Genomic DNA, 20,596 nt, shown 5'->3' with positions numbered 1-20,596 from the left:
TCATCTGCATGTCTCAAGGCTCCCGTGAACTCTAAGACTGTTTCAATCCTGGGATCAATTCCCGATAGGCAAACCTGTAGACTATTAGGAAACAAAATGCCAAAGGTGTCCTGAAGCATAGTTCCAGCATGCACTGGGAGTGGTGAGGAGGTCAGTCCCTCCCACACACCACTCTGTGTGACTGAAGAGGCAGCACCTCGCACTGCACCTGAGGTAGGAATAGAACGTCAGCACAGGGCCAAGGATCACCAGTATCCAAATCTACATTGCTCCAGGTGCGGTGGTTAATCAAAACAAAATAAAAACAAATAGCAACAGCGATAACAACAACAAGAACAACAAAAAGCCCTAACCAAAAAGCTCTTCTACAGCCTGTCCTTATTGCATACTTTAATTTGATAGACTGGAGTGAGATCTTAGAATGAGAGCATTTTTAATAGTGTATTTACTATTAATTCGGCACCAGCCACCACATTCTAAGTCACTAATATCTACACACCAGGTTCCTGATTTAAATACACATATATTTCTTATAGCAAGGAAACTTGGTTCACAATTCTCAAGCTTTCTTTGTTTTTAGAAAGGCATTCGTTTAAACATTATGAGCAACAGATAAGTCCCTGGCCTGGTTCGTGAAAAATGACACCTCATGGATCGAAATTCAACACACACTATTCAAGAACACATTTATTAAATATAATAAGCGCAAGTTCAATTGTGGATCCAACTTACTGGCCCAGATGAGAGGAGTCCTTTCCCTCAGCGCAGGCAGGCAATTCCCCGCTGCCTGTGACACACAGTGACTTCATGACACCCAAGTACCCAGAGGGCACTGACTATAAATAAACTCTCAGCCTTCACCTTAGTGTCCTCAACCGAAAGGCCAGGTGAGACGATAAGGGCTTGAAATAAGTCCCCTGTGCCCCAACGCCATGGACGGCTATTTGTTTAAAATTCCTAGCGATCTTGCTGACAATTCTCCCGTAAATATTCATCTTTCTCTGTTAGTCCTTTTCTAACCTAGTAAGGCAGTGTGGTGCATGGGGTGTTGTGCACCGTGGAGCAGGATATCGGATTCTTATTCCCCATCCGGTCATGTATAAACTGAACCTTTGAAGATTAAAAAAAATATTCATTTTTGTAAAGAAATGGAAATGCCCAATTCAAAAGCTGGATGCACTGATTACCCACATAAGTTTTTTAAAGAAAGAATGTGCTGGGCCCGTGGTGGTGCACGCCTTTAATACCGGCACTTGGAAGGCAGAGGCAGGTGGATCTCTATGAGTTCCAAGTTAGCCTGGTCTATAAGAGCTAGTTCCAGGATAGCCAAGGCTACACAGAGAAACCCTGTCTCAAAGAAAGAAAGAAAGAAAGAAAGAAAGAAAGGAAGGATTCTACATCAGAAGTGTAGCCTGTGAAAATAGTCAACAAGGCAATAGAGACGCATGAAAAACAAAGTCAGTGTAATATATGTCATACTAAAACCAGGAACAACGCAATGACCAGAGAAGAAGGGAGGAATTGGATGCTCATGCCTGTCATAGTAATACTTAGGAGACTGAGGCAGGATTTTGTAAGTTGAGGGCCAGCCTGGGTTACAATAATGAGTTCCAGGCCAGCCTTGGGTACAGAATATGATCTGGTCTTCAAAATTAATTAATTAATTAATGACAAGAGTCAGTTGGTGAAAATAATAAGAATGAATATTCAATGAAGTATGCACCATACAGCTATGAGAAAAGATGAAAGCAAGCATATATACAAGCTTATAAAGCCAAACAGGATTCCCCTTTCCTTTTCTTTTATGACTAACTTGAGCATTGAGTATATTTTTAACAAGCAGTACAACTTCTATAAGTAACATTTAATATTGCTATTATTAGTGGCAGGGAGAGATGCAGGTATATGCATATATACAACTCTGAAGAGCTGGTTCTCCACTTTCCCCTTCAAACACGTTCCAGGAATTGAATACTGGTCATCAGGCTTGTAGAACAAACACATTTAACCGCTGAGCCAACTCAACGGCCCTAAAACTAAAATTTAAGGGAAGTACAAACTCAGTACTATTATGATTTAGATAAATGTCACAGTGCCCAAGTGTTAAAGGCTCAGCTCCTCCCTATGCTGAATGAAGGTGACAAGGGGTGGGGCTTAACGGGAGACCCTTCAGTTCCTGAAGGTGTGCCCTTGGAGGGGGATGTTAGGACCTCCCTGCTTCCTCTTTTCTTCCCACTTTCCAGCCATCAGGCCCTTAGGACTTCTAAGGTGACAGGAATCTAACAGAACTTCCTACTATACAGTCAGTCATATCTGAGTGTGAACTAGCAGATCTTCCTACCACACAGTCAGTTGTGTCTGAGTGTGAACTGTATAGGTTTGCTGATGTTGATTACCTCTGTTGTTATGGTGGTGGTTCTGTGCATGCATGCTATGAAATCAAACTGTAGATTAAATGTACATTAATTATTCTATTACTATTGTACCATTGCTTTTTTTTTTAAAAAAAAATCTTTTTTAGAAGAATTTAAATTCTCAGCCATAATTGAAGGGCTCTCTCACAGACGCAAGCATTGCAAACATGGCACTGGCAGGCCTTTCTTCTGCCCCCCCCCCCTTCTTCTCCCTTTCTAAACTATTAGATTACATTCCTAGAGCTAGCCCCCAAGGTCTTTTTAGCCACTTACTTTCTTGTGCCTAACTAAAGCTCCAAGATCCAACAATCAAAATTCACTACCTGACTACACCGGCTAACATGTTCAGATTGACCAGCTCACCCTAACACAGATTTCCCCTTTTTCTCCCTAAAATCCACTCCTGCAGGAACACCTGCTGCTGTCTCTGTCCAAGCCAGAGGCAGTCACCCCTACCTCCTGTACCCCCACACCTGCTTGTCCCTGCAGGGTGAAAATCTCCTTTGTGCTGAGAATTTGGTGTTTGTGTGTGTTCAGTGCTGACTCCAGGCACCCCTTACAGTAACAGCATCAAAGGAGAATGAGTTCAGAATTTAAAGTCTCTAAGGTCTTAATTATTTAGAAGAAGGCCAGGAGTGGTTTTTGTTCTTGCTGATTTTGTTTGGTTTGATTCTAGTTTTTGAGACAAGGTCTTGGTGAACAGCTAAGTCTGACTGTGAACAAAGTTACTAGGTAGCTGAGGCGGGTTTCAAACTCTGTCTTACTGCCTCTCAAATGCTGAGATAACAGCTGTGTGTCACATCCCTGCCTTAGATCAAACTTGTTCCTATTAGACTTCGTTATTCAAGTGTGTGCTCCAACTATAAATCAAAGATCCGTCGGTAATTCTCTTTCTTAATTGCGTCTTTGTGTAGTTTGGGTATCAGGGTAACTGTAACCTTATAAAAAGAGTTTGGTAATGTCCCTTCTATTTTTACTGTATAGAACAATTTGAGAGGTATTAGCTCTTCTCTGAAATTTTGGTAGAATTCTGTGCTGAAATCATCTGGCCCTGGGCTTTTTTTTTTTTTTTTTTTTTTTTTGCCATCAGAGAAATGCAAATTAAAACCACTCTGAGATACCATCTTATACCTGTCAGAATGGCTAACATAAAAAACACTAATGGCAACTTATGTTGAAAAGGATGTGGCATAAAGGAGACATTCTTCCCTTACTGGTGGGAATGCAAACTTGTACAGCCACTTTGGAAATCGGTATGGCAGTTTCTTAAAAATTGGGAATCAATCTACATCAAGACCCAACTATACCAATTTTAGGCATATACCCAAAGGATGTACAATCATATCACAAGGACATTTGCTCAGTGATGTTCCTTGCAGCGTTACTCATAACAGCCAGAACCTGGAAACAACCTAGATGCCCCTCAACCAAAAAATGGATAAATAAAATGTAGTATATTTACACAGTGGAGTACTACTCAGCTTTAAAAAACAATGACCTCATGAAATTTGCTGACAGATGCATAGAACTAGAAAAAAATCATTTTGAGTGAGGTAACCCAGACCCAAAAAGACAAACATGGTATGTACTCACTCATAGGTGATGTCAAGGATGAGATAATTAACCTACAATCCACAGCCCTAGAGAGGCTACATAACAAGGAGGGCCAAAAGAGAGTTGCATGGATTTCCCTGGGAAGGGGAAGTAGAAAGGGTCTCCTAGGTAAACTGGGAGTGGGGGTTGGGAGGATGGAGAAAATGGGAACTAGAAGGAGCAGGTTAGGTGACCTGGGTGTGGGAGGCAGGTTGGAGGCAGGATGATGGCCCAACAAGAGATGTCTTGTTGTGGGGGGTGGCATTTCAGGGTTAGGGAGAACCTGGTGCAAGGGAAATCCCCATGAAGTTACAAAAAAGACCCCAACTAAGATTCCTAACAATGGTGCAAAGGGTGCCTGAACTGGCCATCTACTGTAAACAGATCGGTGACTTCCCTAATTGCCATCAGAGATACTCTGTCCAGTAACTGATGGAAGCAGAGGCAGAGATCCACAGACAAGCACTGCTCTGAGCTCTGAGAGTCTTGAAAAGAAAGGGAGGAGGAATTGTACCAGCCAGGGGGTCATAGTGAGGGAACACACGAGACAGTGGTCCTGAGCTCATGGGAGCACATGGATGTGGGACCAACAGTCAGGGAGCCTGAATGGGACTGACCTAGGCCCTCTGCCTGTGTGTGACAATTGTGCAGCTTGGTCTCTTAGTAAGGCTTCTAACAGTGAGACCAGGACCTCTTCCTGGCGTTTAGCTGGCTTTTGGTAACCTGGTCCCCATGCTGAATTACCAAGGCCCAACTCAGTGTAAGGGGAGGAGCTCAGTCCTGCCTCAACTTGATGTGCTATACTTTGTGCAAGCCCATGGGAGGCCTGTTCCTTTCTGAATGGAACTGAAGGAGGAATGGATGGGGAGTGGGTAGATGGGAAAGGGGAGAAGATGGAAAAAGAGGAGGGAGGGGAAAATGGTTGTATGTAAAATAAATGGAAAAAAAGTTATTTAAAAAAATAAAAGATAACCATAATTCCTTAAGAGCAATGGTTAAGTTGAAAATATAAGGAAATATGATGGATGGGCGCCTTTGGGTCATCCCGTAAAATAAGATTACTGATAGAGTTACCTTGGCATTTTTATTCTTGCTAAGTTTTAAACAAACAAACAAAACAAAACAAAAGACACAGAATGTGTAACAGCCAAAACATGAAAGGGAAAAAAAATGGAATACCATGAACTTTAAGAATTCAAAAGAAGGCGAAAAATGGAAAAAAAAAGTGATACTAAAAATTTAAAGTTATATAATATTTTGATGGCCATGGTATGGATTGTCTAAATTCACCACCAGAGTGTAAACACTCATTAAACAATAAACAAGAAGACAGACTTAAGCTCAGCTCAGTTCCCACAAGGTAGAGGGTTGTGTGTACATCAGAGGACCAGAGAGACGCCTCTGATCAATGCAACTCCTTTAAACTACTTATTCCAAAGTCTTAAAGTAATTAAAAGCAAGTTCTTTATGTCAAAAATGACAGGAGGCACTGACTGATGCAGTTGAAAAAGCGAGGGACGGGATAAGTGCCACAGAGACAAAGGCCATATCTGTGCCGTAAATTGAACACGAAAAGAACAAAACTCACAAGAAAACTCACAAGAAACTACCCAGCACATGCCCAATGAGCTGGCTAGTAGGTGACCAGCCGTTCTAAGGGAACTCACACAACATTTGCTGCCCGAGTGGGCCATCTCTCGTAGGCAGAGTGCACAATCTCTAGCACCCGTTAACGCCTATTCTTCCTCGGATTCGGGAAGGTGAAGTCTTTGCCTGCATGACGGAGCCAGAACTCCTTGAAGACAGCAGCACTAAATTTAGCCAGGCCAGATGGTACAGTGCGCCGCCTGTTAGTTCAGAGTGTGCACAGCTAGATAGATGGTTCTAATCAGTCTTATCAAGGAAACAGATGGAAAATTCTTTCCAGACTAATCCTTTCGTCTGATTCCAAAAGGAGGCCATGTGGTTTCCCTGGGCCGCCCGCCTATGTTTGGAAGTACTTTCTCAGCCTCCATTCATTTTACATGTTTGGGATGAGGTGCAGGAATTTGTGGGTGAGATACAAGGAAACTAGGAACATGATGGCAATTCTTTACTTGAAGACAGCACCTTACCAAACGTTCTTCCCCTTCCCAATTTTCAAGAACTTTGTGATTGTCCTGATCACTTTGTCGCTAAAATAGAAAATTGAACAGAATGACGAGCCCAAAGACCCAACTTCTCAGCTACGTCCTTGAGCCTGAGTACTTTTGAGGGACGGTGAGCAACTCTACACCACTGCTTTTAGGAGTCTACCTTAAACAACAAAATGAGGGGTGATATGTGTCTCATGAATTTGTTTTCAAAAGGAAAAGAAATGGCACAGAGAAGGTGTTTTTTGACAACTGTCCTTCTGATATTGTTAACAGACACAATCTCACAGCAAACTCCCTATTCCTCTGTCTCTTGCAATCTTTCTGCCCCCCTACTCTGTAGTGATTCCTGAGCCTTAGGTGCAGGAATTGTGTTGTAGATGGATCCATTGGCACTGGGTACCACAACTCTGACTTGTGACTCATTGTGGTTTTCTGTAATGGTCTCTGGCTGTTACAAAGAGAAGTTTCCTGATGAGGGTTGACACTTATCTGGGGGAAAAAGGACGAACACTTAGAATGTAGTTAGGGATTGTGTTGGGTTAGGAAAGTGGTTGGTGTAGAATCTCCTCCAAAGAGTGATGGCTTCACTAGACAGATGGCAATGTTAAGTACCAGAATTGATTTCCCTCTCATTGAGTGAATCTTAAGTGAGTCTTGAGTCCTGAGCAAGGATACTGCCAGTGGACATGATAGTATTGGTAGGGTGTGGGAGAAGTTCATAAATACATATATATGCATACACACACATATAAGGATTTATGGTGTCATATGTTTATACACACACATATGACACAATAAATTTTTACCATAAAAATTTAACACATTGAAGCTGGGTGGTGGTGGCACACGCCTTTAATCCCAGCACTTGAGAAGCAGAGGCAGGCAGATCTCTGTGAATTTGAGGCGAGCCTGGTCTTCAAAGTTAGTTCTAAGACAGCCAAGATTACACAGAAAAAAGAAGGGGAATAAGATTTTGTAATCACAGCTTTGTGACGTTTGTATAGAACACACTTGTAGCAGCCTGTAGATGTCACTCAGCTAACCTCACAGACTCTTGGGTAGCTCACACTGGATCCAGGCAGATTCTCTCTGGCCAACAGGATATATAAAAAATGATAGTTCAGCTTCCAAGGTAAGACCATAAAAAGCATTGCCTCATTCTGAAGGAATTCTGATGCTATGCCAGGAAGACATTGCTGTTTCCTCCAGTCAGCTTCTGCCCTGTTTGCTCTATGTATTCTGTGAATCCCATAGTGCGCAATTGAGTTGACAGAAACCTTGTAAGATCTAGACGGAAAGATAAACATTCGGAGCCCTGAACTCCAATAAACCTCAGGTAGTTAACACAGAAAGATACCGTCACGCTGACACAATGGAATCATTTCTCAAAATTCAAAGACAAAACAAATATGGAAGAGCAGCAAGAAGGAAAACAACTCATCACATAAAGAGAAAACTTTCAGAAAACAATCATCAGGTTTCTCAGAAGAAACCTCACAGGCCAAGAGAAAAATGGAATGACGTACACAGAAGCTTTAAAACAAATCTGTCAACCAGAGATAGCAAACCTGGCAAGATCATCTTTCAGAAAGGAAAGAGATGAAAGGGAACCCCCAGACACACAAAAGGTGTGGGTTCATCACCAGTTAGACACCCCTTAGGAGCTAGAGAGAGGTCTTCGAGCTCTCTCTAGCTCGAAGTCAGTTAGTCAGTAACTAACTACAGGAAAGTGTCAAACTTCTCTCTAGGCCTTAGAGACTGACTGCTCTTCTAGAGAACCCAGCTTTGGTCCCCAGCACCCGCACGGAGGCTCACAGCTGCTATTCCAGTCCCAGGGGAGCTGATGCTCTCTTCTAGCCTCTGAGGGCACTGGACACACACAGTGCACACACACATACAGGCAAAAATACCCACACGCACAAAATAATAAATCAAATAAAAGATGTTAAACCCATCTCTGTTAAAATGTAAGTATTTAGCCGAGTTCAGAATGCAGATATTCCCTAATTTACAATGGCATTGCATCCCCCAAAAGTTCCTCAGATGTCAAAAATATTGAAAGTAAAAGAATTCATTTAATTCACTAAACCTTTGGTGCATTGCAGCACAGGAGGGTAGAGTGGGCCAGATGTTTGTTCTGTAGTTGTACACCTGGCAGGGAAATAGGGCTCACAGCCACTGCCCAGCATCACCACAGACTAAATGTTGTATATCACTGACTGGAAAATCATCAAAATATGAAATTTGAAATATGGTTCCAACTGAATGGACTCAATTTTGACCATCACAAGACTGAAAAGAAAAATGGTGAGTTCATTGTAAGTATGCATCCACCCATATTCTTTGTTTTCTTAAGATTTATTTATTCTGTATACAGTGTTCTGTCTGTATGTATACCTCCAGGTCAGAAGAGAGTGCCAGATCTCATTACAGATGATTATGAGACACCATGTTGTTGCTAGGAATTTAACTCAGCACCTCTGGAAGAGAAGCCAGGGCTCTAAACCACTAAGCCATCTCTCCAACCCCTCCTTCCATAGTCTTATACCACAATGGTGACGCTCTAGCCACTTTTAACTACTGTATGAAAACGGAACACAAAATGTATTAATATTAGCTATAGCTACATTCATTTGTTAGCAGATACACAATATGGAATGATGTAAATTGTGACATTAGTAACAAAAAGTTATTGTTTTCAGCTTAAAATAGATGGCTAAAAATATCAGATGTTTTAAGCCTCAGGTGGTAACTACAAAGCAAACCTTGTAGAACAAACAAGAGATAAAAAAAAGTTAGGAATCAAAGCATACCTCCCCAACGACAACAAAAAATCAAACCACAAAGGAAGTCAGCCTCCAAGGAAGAATGAATCAAAGACCTCGAAAACAGTAGACAACAGGCTGGGGAAATGTCTTCGTTGGTGCTTACGCACAAACATGATCTGAATTTGGAGGTCAATCACCCATGTAAAATACCAGGTGTGGTGCACCCATCACTGGGGTGAGGGGCAGGTGTGTCCCAGAAATTTGCCCATCAGCCCGTCTAGCCAATTAGGAGCTCTAGGTTCAGTGAGAGACCCTGCTTCAAAAAATAATGCAGAGAGTGATAGAAGACATTCAACAAAACTGTGGCCTCTATGCACACACTTACAGGCAAGCACATTCGTGCACACACAGGTACACAGGGTAGAAAGCAGCCAAAAATGACAATATAAAGTCCTTACCTATGCATAGTTACTTGCTAAGTAAATGGATTAAGTCAAAAGATATACAGTGGCTGAAAGAGATGCATCCTTGTTTGGTTTCACAAGACAGGGTTTCTCTGTGTGGTTGTGACTATCCAGGAACTCACTGTGTAGATCAGGCTAGCTTCGAACTCTAGAGACCCACCTGCCTCTGCCTCCTGAATACTGGGATTAAAGGCGTGTGCCACCACCATCCGGCTGGCATGCATTCATTTCTAAGAGATATAAACTGGGGAGCTGCCAGGCTTCTTCCTAGTCCCGTGTGTGGGCATGTGGTGAGGTTAAGGAAGCAAGAGAAAGAAGGAAGGGGCCAGGTGAGATTTTGAAGGGAGGGAAAGAGAAGTGATCATCGTGCTCCATCATACAGCTTTAGCTGCTGACATTCCGGTTTCTAGAGAAAAGCCCTTACCTCCCTGGTCACTTCTTCCATTTACACAACACACAACTTTTCTTGAAATGGATACAACCCTTTTTTTGTTCTGTTTCTGGCAACCTGGGCTAAGACCGTAGGCAGTTTACACCCCTTCCCAGACACACTGTTCTCTCAGGACTTCAGAAAGCGGAGTTTGTGGAGAGAGTTTCTGGGGTGGGAAGTCAGCTGGAAGGTCACTAAGAGAATTCACGAAGGAGGTAAAAAGGAACAAGAATGGAAAGAGGAATGCTGGGAATAGAAACAAGACACATTAACTGGGTTCAAGGTGGGTGAAGGACATGATGGGCATATGGCCCCAGTCGAATGGAGTGATGCCAGCATCTCAAAGAGCATCGCCCACAGAGTGGACATCAATAGAGGATGGAATTCTTTTCTCAGTAACACTAAGTTTGAGAGCATGACAAACACCAAGAAGAGGGATATTGCAAGCAAGTAGACAACCCTGGGCCTAGAGCATAAACTCAAATTCTCCCAAAGCTCTTTAAGTAAGGTCAGGATTGGTTGGTTATACGTTGATGGCAAGAGCAAGTGTACCTGGGGAGAATGAGTTTAGAGAGAAATGGGAAACAATTACATTTGTGGGAGAGGGTGAAATCCTTTGGAAGGTAGAAAGAGCAAAGGGGAAGGCTCTGTGGGTAAAGAGCACTTACCACATAAGCTTGACCACCTGAATTCAATATTCGGAATTCACATTTTTAAAAAGCCAGCTATGGTGATGTGTACACATCTGTATTCCTGGCACTCCCATGGCAAGATGGGCAGCACAGACTGGGAAATCAGCTGTAGACTCTTTTACACAGCACAGTGGTAAAACAAGAGAGACCCTGCTTCAAAACCAGGTGGAAGGAGAGAACCCACTCCCCAGAAGTTGTACTCTGACCTCTACATGAGTGCAATGGCGAGTGAACACTCACACATGTGCAAACACACACACACACACAATCAAGCAATAAAGTATTTACAGCTGGAGGAACATCAGGACCGTGGGAGAATCAAGCAGAGAGAGGTGTTCTCTATTCCCCTTCCCAAACTTCTGTCCCAAGCCTCTTAGAGGTCCCTGGATTCACTTACTGTTTTGTAAAACTAAACACTGGCTCACTTGACCCAGATTTATTGACCTTGACTGAAAACAAAAACAAAAACAAAAACAAAAACTGGCAGTAACTTCAGGATCCAGCTAGCAGCTGCTCACCAAGGCATAAGAACCGGAAGCGAAGACTGATTGCATACCCTCCCTCCCTTCCCCAGATCTGGAAGCTGCAGCCACTCCTCCAAGCCCCGTCTCACCCTCTCCACAAGGAGTCCTGAGCAATTTTGTACAGTTTGATTTTCAATATACTTCACTGTTTAATTCTAATCGCCTCTGCAATTTGCTGTCTTCTATCCTTCAGCAAAACTCACCTATTTGTAAATCAAGGAAAGCCTATATATATAGCTACACATCAAGTATATAGCCAAAGGTATTTCCTTACAGAAAAGCCAAGACCAGCATTTGGAAGTAAGCTTAGACATAAAAGACTCAAGAAGAGACGGATGGCGGTGGCGCATGCCTTTAATCCCTGGCAGACTATGAGTTTGAATCTGGTCTACAAAGCTCACTGCAGGACTGCCAGGCCTATACAGAGAAACCCAGTGTCAGTGGTGGGGGTAGGTGGGGGCATGATGACTAAGAAAAACTTTGTCCCCGAGTCACTTAGATAAGTGACTTTCTAGAGAATTCTTCGTTAATGGATTGGCTTTTCTACCAACATGAATAGATAAATTTAAATAGGATTTACTTCTTAGGTTTGTCCTGGAATGCAGGACAGCATTTGCTTCCTGCAATTTTTACTACTGCTTGCTTCTTTACAGACAAGGTGATAATAAGTTAACAGTTTATGCCATTTCATTTATTAACATGGCATTCATATATTGTTCATATAATAAAATCATTAACATTTTAATATAATTAGTGTATAAAATATATTTCATCAATGGAGAAATACCATATAAACCATTGCATTCCTATATAAATAAAAACAATTTCAGAAATGTAACATATTTATATTAAACAATAACTTATCAAACAAGAACTTAGTTCATTATACATTCATCGTAGGTACGTTGAAGCAATTTCGTTGAAGACATATGGCATTTTAGGTGCATCTGCTCGATCACTATTTATAGCTTTGCTTCTGGGGAGAAAATGGAAAGTGAACTCAGAGGTCCAAGAAAATCCCCAACCTTCTGGAGCATTCCCAACCTGTGAGCCACACCTCAAGTGGTCATTACTTGTGTTTTAGACTTCTTTAGCTTTTGTTCTGAGTCTGGAATTTTTCTGACTGTTCTAAATCTACCTTCCTAATTCAAATCTTGTGTAACACGAAAGGAACCCCAAATAAGACTGCTGCAGTTGGCCGCAGCCCCTCGTCAGGGCTCCAGGGGCCTGGATTTCCAGGTCTCTGCCTTTGGCAGGGCCATGGGAACTTACAGGATCTTCTGGTTTGATCCTCTTCCACAGGGTTATTTTTGGATCTCCTCAGTTAGCCCACAGAGCTATCTTTATCACCCAGCTGACTGGCATGGGAGTCCCCAGGGCAGAGAGTCACGCGAGGCTATTGAAGTGCGCTTCCTACCCTTCATGAAGGAGCATCAAGTAGTCACAATGCTAGAACTGTGTGACGTGTGTATGTGCGTCTGTGTGTGTGTGTGCTCACGAGTGCACACACACATGCACATTTTACTTGCTAAAGATATATTCCTTTTTATGCTTCCTGGAGCTCAGTTGCAGTCTGTGTAGAGAAATCTATTTTAGGTCTAAAATATGTGCACGCACACGAGTGCGCGCGCACACACACACACACACACAATACCCCCAAGCAAGTAATGCAGATTCAAGACCAATAAAGTCTATTACAAGCACGTAATCCAGATGGGTTTTGAATCTGCACTAATCTCCTGTCGGTGTTGTATGTGTGTGTGCAGATACACTAACCGGGCTTCTCACCCTATTTTTTGAGTCAGACTCATACTGAACATGGAACTTGCCATTTGGGGCAGAGTGGCAGACCAGTGAGCCTCAATACCTGTCTGTCTTTGTCCCCAAAGTTCTGGGGCTACAGAGACAGACCACCCCTTCCACCTCTTCTGTGCCCGTTAAGGATGCAAACGCAGGTCCTCCAAACTTCTCTGTAAGCTCTTTACCCACCGAGCCCTTTCCCCCCAACTCCTGCCGGTTCACCCGCATTTTCAATTGAGAACTCCATAGGGGCTCAGACTCAATAAACTCTGAGTTGTTCTAATAGAGCAAACCTCAAAGGCCACCAACCCGTTGCCTGCTTCCAACTATTCCATTTTAGTTGAGACCTCAAAGAGTTGCCAGCTCTCTGGCAGGATGGAAGAGACCAGGGGTCCTGAACACTGCAGAGGCGTAACCCACACTTACATGGGTGGCCGTGCAGAGCAGTCACTGGACACCAAAGCCACTAGACTTCGAAGATGGTAGGAAAAAAGGAAAATGTAAAATATCTCATTAACAGTTTTTATAGAGATCAAATGTTGAATCCGTAACAATCTAGGTATAGGTGGTTAAATAAAACAAATTGCTAAAATTCACTTAACCCTTTTATTTTTATCTTTTTTTTAAATTCAGTCACTTGACCAGGTAAAATGAATCAGGAAGCTCATTTTCTACCCCTATTGGATTCCACTGGTGTTCAGGCCTCCCTAATAAAAGCAGTAGCCAGAGCCAATGCAGAATTCTATTCCCAACTGAATTCACTGGAAGCAAATGGGACTGGAGCAAAGGCTGCAACAGCCTGTTCTTGTTCAGCCGTCCATGCACAGAACCTTAATACTTCCCAACACATCAGCCATGGATAGAAGCCCTTCAAAAATGGAGCTGCCTTCGGTCCCTCGAGCCTTTCCCAGCATATTGATAATACACTCTTCATTTTCATCTAAGACATTATTAACTATACCCAATTCACGTCAAGGAAGCAGGACCATGAATCATGAATCATTCATCCTGAGTTTTTGCCCACCAACCTCACTTTTATTCCCTAGTCCTGTCTTCTGCTACTGAACAAAGGCAAGAGATCATTTTGTAGAAATAGAAACCTGAATGTAATTGTTTCAAGTTCAATGGAAAGTAAAAATTTTAACAGCTCATGTATGAGCTGCAGACAGCTAGTTCTGATGCAGGAAAATTCCAAAGATGTTGCTGAGTAGCGTTCCTGGATGTGTGCGCACGGAGAAGCTCACCTTGGCCCAGAACAGCAGTGGACATAAACTATTCAACACCAATACCTGATATGGATATCGGATTACTGAATTACATATTGGTGGTGGTGGGGTGCTACAGCAAAGAATAGAGTCACTGCCAGTAATAAATAAATAAATAAAATAGTGATTTCACAGTAGATTGAGAACAGAACAATAATGTCTTTGTGGGGTTCTGCAGTGAATGCAGAAATAACGCCGAGACAGGGTCCACTGAAACCCCCAGTCCGAGTTGCTGCAATCTTGTCTGCCTATAATTGTTCTCTGCCATTCATTTCCTCCAATTGTCAATTATTACTAAAACAATTACGGAAAGAAAAGAAAAGCATGTGTGTGTGTGTCTTTGTTTCCTGTTACCACTGAATACAGTGAAGTCATAGAGCAGGCCAGTGCATCACAAGCCTTACCATTACCATAAATTACGCTGTCACAAACAGGATACGGCTCTTAACTGGGCGAGGAGGCTGCAAATGGCGCTGAATTAGCACAAACATATTTTCAACCATGACAGCAGGGCATAGGACAGAGACTCGGCTCTCTACTTTATAGATAGTATTAGGGTTTTGATCCTATTGATAAAGTAGTGTGTATTTATTTATCCCAAGACGGAGTAGAAGAGTCACTTTGGCGTCTCTGACTAAAGATCCCTGCTGTTAACACATTAGTTTATAAAGTCTCAAAGCTTAATTCCTTCACATATGCGTGCAAGTTTGACCATACCACAAATATAATCATATAGCCTTTTCTTTCACACGTAACATTAAGTATGGCTATTTCCCAACACCTTTAAATATTCTAATGGAGACTAATGGCTCTATGAAATTGAAAATTATGAAATAGCATTAAACAACTCCCTTATATCTTTGTATTTTCTATTTCGTAATAACGTGTTACCTGTTGCTCTTTTGCTGTTGTTTGTTTTTCGAGACAGAGTTTCTCTCTAACAGCCCTGGCTGTCCTGGAACTCCCTTTGTAGACCAGGCTGGCCTCGAACTCACAGAGATCCGCTGCCTCTGCCTCCCGAGTGCTGGGATTAAAAGCATGCGCCACCCCCTCCCCTCCTCCACACACACACACACACACACACACACACACACACACAAGTGTTGCTGTTGCAAATAAAGATTCTTCTACAGAGCCCGGAGACTGCTCGCCTGTTGGGAGCACTTGCAAATTACAGGGACTCAGTTCCTAGCACTGGCCCCACAGCTCACTTCAGTTCCAGAGGACCAGATGCCCTCTTCTGCCCTGAGAGGGTACTGCACACAGATACTTTACCTCCACCCATGCAAACAGGCAAACACAAACAAGTAGTCTTTAAAAAGAAAATAAATCTGCACACATATTTGTCTGAATTTGATTATTTCCCAAGTTAGACTTTTCATTTTCTCCTTAAAAAGATACATTGTGATGTTCAAGAAGTTGTATTAACAATAGTCTTACATGTGTATCTTAAAGTTTATCTTTTATAATCCTGTATCATCTTTTATAATATGTCATAATATCTCTATTATCTTTAATATTCGAACATAATAAAACTAATATATTTCTTTTTCATTCTTTGCTTGTGGTGTTTGTCCTGAAATCTGGAGCCTTGCATGTGCTGGGCCCTGAAGGGTCTGAGTAATTTTATGAAGGGTTTTCCACAGCCCTACTAATATAACAAATAAAGTCGATTGTAATGATACGTTTCTGTAATCCCAGCACTGGGGAAGCTGAGGCAAGATTGCCAGTTTGGGCTACAGAGTGAGACCCTGTCTTATAAAAAAACCAAAGATGATAACAATAATAACTCAAATCCCTTTGTATAAACTATTTCCATTTCTTCAGAGAGATACTAATCCAAAGGTGTTGTGCAATATTCCTTTACACTGTATGGAAATATGTCACGGTAATTGGTTTCATAAAAAAAGCTAAATAGCCAATAGCTAGGCAGGATTTTCGAGGCAAGGGAACGCTGGGAAGAAGAAGGAGGAATCACCAGCCAAGGGCAGAATGAACACTACGCACAAAATGGGACATGGCAGCACACAATGAATAGAAATGGGTTAATTTAAGTTGTAAGAGCTAGTTAGAAACAAGCCTAAGCTATCGGCCAAGCTTTCATAAGTAGTAAGAAGTCTCTGTGTCATTTTTTTGTGGGCTGGCAGTCCCAATAAGAAAGTACTACTAACAAAGGCAAAGAATTCTATGAAGTCTTCTCAGATTTAGAACAAGAAGAAACCAGGAATCTAGATCATAGCAGAACATAGGCTTTGGTGCCATTTCCTGTTGTCTTTCAATGACAGTAGTACTGAAATGTGGACAGCTGGTAACATCCTCTGGGCTCTATTCTCACCTATCAGACGTGACTACCAACGGAATCTTCCAGGAACTGCTTGGGAACACTTAATATGGTGATGGAGATCAGTGTCCTGACTTTTCATTGAGATATAGTAAGTGCTCAATAGTAATAAGCTGCTGTAACAGCCATTCCTTGCCTTCCTTCTCAGCTATTCCATGTTTCCGACTGTTAGTTGCTCTTATACCTGGCTATTCTACCATCAAACTCCATACAACTCTGATTAAAATCTAATGAAAATCCCTGTGTCACTCCCTGACTCAGAGCTACCTTTGATAGGCTTTGAGCAAACCTTAAGTCTCTCTTCCTCCCTCCCTCCCTCCCCCCCTCTCTCATACACACACACACACACACACACACACACAGAGAGAGAGAGAGAGAGAGAGAGAGAGAGAGAGAGAGAGAGAGAGAGAGAAACCAGGTCAATTTGATCCCTAATGGATCCTTCATTTTTTCATTTGCATCCAAACCCAGGCCTTAGGAACCTGCTCTCCCTACCCTAGAAAACCCTGTGTCAAATCTTATCCATGCCATCGCCCTGTCCAGCATCTCTGTGTCCCATGACATCACTGAGATCAACATTCCTCAGTCTGGCATCAGATCTACGGCAGTATAAATTCCACCTCTTCCAGGCACTTCTCATGTGCCCCACATGTTCCTTTCTCTGCTCTGGTCAAGCTGGATGACCCAGTTCTCTGTCTAGGTTGCCAGAAAATGGGATTAAAAATAAAAGTGAATTAATTAAATGTGATTTTAGGTGAAAGGTTAAAGTTTTATAAATATGAGATCCATACAATTGTCCCCAAGCAAACCTATGCAATAGAACACAGATACTAGAATATATATGTGTATGTGTGAATATATATATATATATATATATATATATCAGAAATTCACATTTCAATGCGCATCCTCCATCTAATATCCGTATTCCTTGAGCATGCCATGTACACCTCCCTCTCTGCCCTTGCTCCCACTTCCTTTCCTACCGTGTTTTTTCTCATCTCTGGGCATATCATATCATTGCTCTCCAGGAACCAACTTAACTTTCTATCTCCATCAAGCCTCCCGACTGAGGTCTTCCTTATCTGGGATGCGTTATCTATATCATTAGTTTGGTTCCATATGTGGGATTTAATTCTCCAATTTTATAATTTAATTCTACTTTCAATTTCTTTTTAATTCCTTTTCTCTAACTTAATGTTGATACTGCTAAGATCTGACTGACATGATCTGAACAACTAGGAGAACTCTATCGATATGCTTTGGTCGCGGGGGTGGGGGTGCTGCTTGCTAGCCTGAATTTCAGAGCTTGAGGGAGGAGAATGGGACTGTGCCAAGACCCTTAATCTGAAATTTAGGGCTTCTGTAGAAACATAGAACACAACACACAGCATACCCTGTCCTCTGCCCAACTTCAGGTCAGATGGGAGAAGACTCTAGCTTCCTGATCTTGGCCTGATTCACCCCACACCCTCTTTTACACGTCTCACAAATTGAACGCTGTTCTCATGGACTATCTAAATGACCACAGCTTCACGTGATCATTTGACTCTGCTTTAATTCCTGCAAAAAACGAGGCCCAGTGTAACTATTCTGCATCACCTGTAAACACAGTGATTGTAAGAGTTACCCTGGAGATAACGTACCTCTATTTAGTTAAGAGAAAAGTAGAAAAAAAAATCATAAAAGTTTTTAAAAATTACCTAACTTAAAATACTCTCAGGAGCCTGAAAATGACTCAAGTAACTTATGCTGTTAAGCAATTCCCAAGATATGCATCTCATGAATATTTTTATTAAGCTGAGCACCCAGAAACCAATAGCAAACAATATGAATTTGGAGTGTGTGTGTGTGTGTGTGTGAGTGTGTGTGTGTATAATATTCCAAAATAAAGCCCAAACTCATAATTTTAATCTACTGTTTAAAAGTTGATTCATATTAAAACGTAACTCTCATAATGTTCCCTGTAAAAGTATCTTTTTCTTTTTGATTTGTGTGTGTGTGTGCTGTGTATGTGTGTATACGTGTTCTCACATGCAGAGGTGTTAGGATGACCGGAGGTCCTACTCTGATGCATTCATTGAGGAAAGCACTAGGTAATGAATCCAGAGCTTGCCAACCTGGCTATCTAGGCTGCCCAGCACCCACGTGAGGGCAGGGGAATGAGACCTCAGACCTCCTGCTTGCTGCCTATGTGAAAAGCACTTGAATGAAACCATCTTCTTAGCTGGCAAACGTCGTTTAGCCATTTAGGGAGGGATGAGTTCAGCATTAGCAGAATCAGGGTTATTGAGAGTGAGATCCCTGTCCCTAGAGTCACGCGTGTGACAGCTCAGTAGAACAAGATGGACGCAGAATTGGCTTTGGAGTACTATGGTGCCCTGAATCAATTTAAGAATGATTGTTTACATCTCTTATATTCAGTGCTTTTTCTATGATAAAGAAATATCCCTGAGTTGGGTGGTGGTGGTGCATGCCTTTAATCCCAGCACTTGGGAGGACCTCTGTGAGTTCAAGGCCAACCTGGTCTACAAGAGCTAGTTCCAGGACAGCTAGGATTGTTATACATAGAAGCCCTGAACTCTGAGCACCATTTCCATGGAATGACTTACAAATTTCTGGTCAGAAACAAGACAAATCAAAATGACTTAAATTCCTTCAGAATAATATGAAAGGGCCAAAGAGAGCCGCCCTGACCTAGAAGGAAGCCCTAGGCTCCTCACCAGCTCTGGCAGACTCACAGTTCTCTTTCAGACTTGCTATCTTCTTGCTGCAGATTCTAAACACACCAATCTCAACAGGGAGGGGCAGAAAGAACAGCAACCAGTTTCCTTCCCAACAACCAGGGAGCCTGCTCCTTTGTCAATCACTGAACTGCCATCAATCAGCCTTCTCTATCTGCAGCTGCAGAAGCGCCCAGGCTCATCAGTTAAACAAACACGCTCACTTAGTGGCGAGGAATGTCATTTAGAATGTCCCCAGGAAACTTCCGAGTTTTTGTGAGCATTCTTGAGTTTAGTTTCCCTCCTACTTTTTCATTTCTAAGCACAAGGCCATGTTTCAAGACCCTCAAAATATATGCAGCAGAAATGTGTTGGGGGAAAAAAAATTAAATACAAATAATGATTACGAATAAACAGTTCCTAACAGTGGAAAATTCTGTGCTGGGTTGTTTTTCTATCTTCTAGAAGGTTCATTATTGTTTAAAGAATGATTGATCAAAAAAGAAAACTTTGTACTAGAATCATTTTCATCTTCCTGATTTTACACAAAACTTAATTTTCAGTAAAATACTAAGTAACGTCGGTGATTGGCTGTGTCTAAAGACATGCCTATTATGTATACTCTAAGCTGGTATTGATCAAAGAAACGGCAGATGGATTATTGATCAGCACAACAAAAATCACACACAGTATCAGGCAGATGTTTTATCTAAAGTGGTCATCAACGAGATTATAGATGATGCTGAGATTAGCAGAAATTACCACAAGGAAACAACCACCTTCAATCACCTTAAGAGAAGCATTCACTATTAGAAGCTCAGGATGTCATCGCTGGGGCTGCTGGCTGCTCTTCAGAGACACAAGCAAAGCTCACTGAACAGTTACAGGAGGACGTGCCCACAGGTCACAAATACTGCCTTTGGCCAATATGCAAAGCCAATGAAATGCCTTAAAACATACCAAGAGGCAAACTTAAAAATGACACGTACCTTAATTCGCAGACACGTCTGTCGTTCAAGACACTGGCGAATCGTCTTTCTTTCACCAAGTTCTTGGAAGTGTCTTTTCAATGTGTCTGAACACCAACATATTGCTGTTCTCACTTTGGAAAAGCTGTCGTTGCCGCCATTGATCAAGGATAGTTCAAAAGTGAAGAGAAGAAAGAAAGAAAGAAAGAAAGAAAGAAAGAAAGAAAGGAATTTGCAAGCCTATTAAGCCTAACCACCACCACCACCACTGTGAAGCCACTAAGCTTTGAGCTCAATGAAGTAAAGGTTGTTTGGCTAAATGGCAAGCCCACTTCCTCCTATTCTTTCCCTACTTAGTTTTCCGGCCTCCAGTGGAGCGTTGTTTTTTTTCCCCTTTCCTGGGCTATAAATAAGTTGGTTGTGTGAGTACTGAGAAGAGAAGAGGCAGGAAATGTATTTGATTTCAAAAGCAGTCAGAG

General features: G+C 42.0%; 1 protein-coding gene across 2 annotated transcripts in view; it reads right to left on the bottom strand.

Annotated features, from left to right (window-relative positions):
* The window catches only part of Rasgrp3 (RAS guanyl releasing protein 3), a 99,101-nt gene extending 78,741 nt beyond the window's left edge, over window positions 1–20,360 (bottom strand). For both annotated transcript variants that reach the window (XM_041631306.1, XM_041631310.1), the window contains exon 1: window positions 20,139–20,360. The gene's annotated coding sequence lies outside the window, so the exon portion shown is untranslated. The remainder of the gene's footprint in view (window positions 1–20,138) is intronic.
* Window positions 20,361–20,596: the final 236 nt, after the last annotated feature.

The sequence above is a fragment of the Microtus oregoni genome, unplaced genomic scaffold (genome assembly GCF_018167655.1).
Source record: "Microtus oregoni isolate MIOR12 unplaced genomic scaffold, Mior012 000036F_ref0000092, whole genome shotgun sequence".
In the NCBI taxonomy this organism is placed as follows: Eukaryota; Metazoa; Chordata; class Mammalia; order Rodentia; family Cricetidae; genus Microtus; species Microtus oregoni.
This window is presented reverse-complemented; position numbering and strand designations above follow the sequence as displayed.